Here is a 3,927-nt window from a genome sequence, read left to right as displayed (position 1 = left end):
TGGCAGAAAGCACAATCTCCAGAACCACCTATCATCTTGCTTCAGTATTTACATTCCAAGTTAGATTTGTTTGTTGATACTATTTGCTGGTATTTTGCTCAAAATTCTACTTGTTTATTCATAGCATATATGATTCTTCCATACTTTAAGTTTTAATTAGATAAGAAACTTATACACTAACTGTATCTGGTTTAACTGTTAATAGGTGATAACAGAATGGTTAAAGAATCCCAGCAACTGTGAAGCTCCACACTAAGCACTGAGCTCAGAGTTGGCAGAATTTGTCACTGTAGACTACAAATTTCATGTTGGATTAAATGCTATATGAAAACCACTCCATCTATTATTAATTTAAAGGATCTGCTGGCCTCTTAAGTTGGGGTTGGCCATCCATGATACTATGATTTGCTGGCAATGAGATTACTATGTAATGGCTGTAGCTACAGTTTAGTATTTAGGTTTCTGCCTAGCTATACTAATGTAAAATTTCTTCTCTTCCATGTCCTTTTCCATATGTACTTCTGGGACAGTTACCAAACCTTACAGCTCTATTTGGTTGAGGATACGCAGTAAACCTACACCAGGGTGTTAGATTACAATCCAGGTAAGAAATTTAAGTCATTAGCTACAATGATCATTTATTTTTAATATGTTTGAAATAGAAAAATTAATAATTTTAGCTATATTAATATACTCATTAGCCTCTGCTATGCAAAATTGATTTAAATCACTATTTCTGTGAAATAGTAAGATAAACTAAGGAAAAATTTTATAAGAACAGAGTTCTGATCTATAAGATTTCCCTTCTGAACTTGAAGTCTGCAAACTACAGCCCACAGACCAAATCTAGCCAGCCCTGCCCGCCCGCCCCCCACCACTATCCTTTTAGTGGCCAGTAAGCTAAGAATGGTTTTTATATATTTAAATGGTTACAACTGAAATGATTATAATAAGCACCAACATGATACTCTGAAATTTGCCTTCTGGCCCACAAAACCTACAACATTTTCTGTATAGCCCTTTAGGACAAACTTTGCTAGCTCTTGCTCTGAACTTAAAAAATTTAAATAAACATATAAGAGAAATTTTAGAAATGAATTACATAGAAGTCAAATAGCTAAATTGTTTTTAAATAAGATTAAACCCTTTTAACTTCAAATCTATTCCAAATTTCAACACTCATTATAAACCCAATTGTCTTTGTATTTGACTTGTACAAAATGTACATCAAACTAGGTAAATAAAGCCTCATCATTATTAAAGCCAAGTGTTTCATTAATGTGACTTCCACTCCTCCAAGTTCCTTTTATTTAAAATTGTTGCTATTCACAGTATAAGCTAAAAGTATATTATGTAAAGTTCAAGATGGTACAACATATTGATCTCACTCAACACATCTGTATTCCTAAAATGTTGTTCTCCTGTAGATGTCAATTCAGAATATCTTCATGCACCTTTATTTATTTTAAATAGAAAAACTAAAGCTAACCATTACAAATACATTGTCTTAACAATGAAGTCTATGTATATTTGATTTGCCTATATGATTCCTCTAAGGGTCCAGTGAAATGGAAATCTGTATGATTCTGCATGACTTCAAAAGCACATATATCCTCATTTTTAAGTAGGGAGTTCATCTCTGTTTTGAGTTGGGTGTTCTGGTGAAAACTGAAAAACCTACTAGACATATTCTAAAAGAGCTGTAACACCATGGAAGGGTTCATTTATTACTCATTTCTGTATCTAGACCTGAGCTCAGTGCATATCATATAATAGATGTTCAAATGGCTGGTTAATACTTTATCAATTACAATGAAAATGCTGACACCATAAAGGACTTAAAAATTTTAGCAGACACATTAGTTCTCTTCGAACTTAGTAAATTCCTACTTAAAACTGCCATACTCATTAGTTTGTTCATTCACCTTGTTGTAAGCCTACTTTTCCAGACACTCTTTTAAGTTCTGAAAATTGTGATGAATAAGACATACAAGTTTCCTACCCCCACAGAATTTACAGGAGTGGAGTTTGTGGAGGGAAGGCAGAAATAAAGAAATTTCAGATACCAAAAACTGCTATATGATAGACAGAAATAGTAACATTAATTGGATGGTGAGGGAAGTGCTCTCTAAATAATTACCACTTAAATGAACATGTGAAAAACAGCAAGAGTTCCCAGGAAAATGGAATCTCAAAACCAAAGATTTAGAAAAAAGTAAGATTGTTCAAGTAATGCTTGAGGCATACTTAACAAGGGGGAAAGGAATGAAAAATAAGGGTAGAGAGAGACAGAAGTCAGATCATGTGGGGCCTTCTAGGCCTTGATATAAAGGATGGGTTTTAATAAGTTTTAATAACTAGATGAAATTCAGATTAATAAAATAAGGCATTTAAAGTAGTGTAATTCTGTGGTATTTAGTACATTCACAATGTTATGTAACTACCACCTCACCTCTATCTAGTTCCAAAACATTTCATCACAACATAACTTTTAAGCAGTCACTCCCCATTCTTCCTTTCCCTCATCCCCTGGCAACCACTAATCTGCTTTCTTTCCCTGTGGATTTGCCTATTCTGGGCATTTCATATAAATGAAATCCTAAAATATATGACCTTGTGTGTCTCGTTCTTTCACTTAGAATGTTTTTGAGGTTCACCCACATTGTAGCATGAATATATACTCCCTTTTGTAGCTGAATAATACTCCACTGTATGGATATATACCACATTTTGTTTATTCATCATCAGTTGACAGCCATTTGTGGTGTTTCCACCTGTTGACTATTGTGAATAGTATTGTTGTGAACATTCTCATCCAAGTGTTTGTTCAATCTGTTTTCAGTTCTGCTATATTTTAGATATTTGTCCGTGCCCAAATCTCATGTTGAATTGTAATACCCAATGCTGGAGGTGGGGCCTGGTGGGATTTGTCTGGGTCATGGGAGTGGATCCCTCATGGTTTGGTGCTGCCTTCACAATAGTGAGTTCTCACAAGATCTGGTCATTTAAAACTGTGTGGCACCTGCCCCTGCAACTCACTCTCTCGCTTGCTCCTGCTTTTGCCATGTGACTTGCCTGCTTCCTCTTTACTTTCCACCATGACTGTAAGCTTCCTGAGGCCTCCCTAGAAGCCAAGCAGGTGCCAGCACTTTGCTTCCTGTAAAGCCTGCAGAACTGTGAGCCAATTAAATGTCTCATTTATAAATTTCCCAGTCTCAGATATTTCTTTATATCAATGTAAGAATGGACTAATACAGAAAGTTGGTACTGAGGAGTGGGACATTGCTATAAAAGTACCTGAAAATGTGGAAGGTTTGGAACTAGTTAAGAGATTAGAAGAGTGAGCAGGGCTCAGAAAAAGAAAGATAAGGGAAAGCTTACAGCTTCTTAGAGACTGGTTAAGTGGTTGCTACCACAATGCTGATAGTGATATGGACAGTGAAGTCTTGGCTGAAGAGGTCTCAGATGGAAATGAGGAACTTACAAGGAACTGGAGCAGAGGTCACACATGTTATGCCTTAGCGAAGAACTTGGATGCATTCTGTTCTTGCCCTAGCGATCTGTGGAAGTTTGGGCTTGAGAATGATGACCTAAGGTATCTGGTCAAAGAAATTTCTAAGCAGCAAAGTGTTCAAGAAATGACGTGGCTGCTTCTAACAGCCTATGCTCCCGTATGGGAACAAAGAAATGACTCAACATTGGAAATTATATTTAAACAGAAAATGGAGAGAAAAAGTTTTGAAAATTCGCAGCCTGGCTGTGTGGCAGAGAAAGAAAAAGCGATTTTGGAAGAGGAATTCAAGCAGGCTGTGGAGCAACCACTTACTAGAGATACTGGCATAACTAAAAGGGAACCAAGTGCTACTATCAAGACAATGGGGAAAAGGCCTCAAAGGCATTTCAGAGAATTTTCATTGCAGCCCCTAC

At 36.3% G+C, this 3,927-nt stretch overlaps 1 non-coding gene across 1 annotated transcript; it reads right to left on the bottom strand.

The window, feature by feature from the left end:
• Positions 1–1,649: 1,649 nt before the first annotated feature.
• Positions 1,650–1,711, bottom strand: LOC115893036. The gene has a single exon (XR_004052995.1). It is a non-coding gene; the product is annotated as a U7 small nuclear RNA (small nuclear RNA).
• Between the last annotated feature and the right edge of the window lie 2,216 nt (positions 1,712–3,927).

This window comes from Rhinopithecus roxellana, chromosome 13 (assembly GCF_007565055.1).
Source record: "Rhinopithecus roxellana isolate Shanxi Qingling chromosome 13, ASM756505v1, whole genome shotgun sequence".
Taxonomy (NCBI): Eukaryota; Metazoa; Chordata; class Mammalia; order Primates; family Cercopithecidae; genus Rhinopithecus; species Rhinopithecus roxellana.
This window is presented reverse-complemented; position numbering and strand designations above follow the sequence as displayed.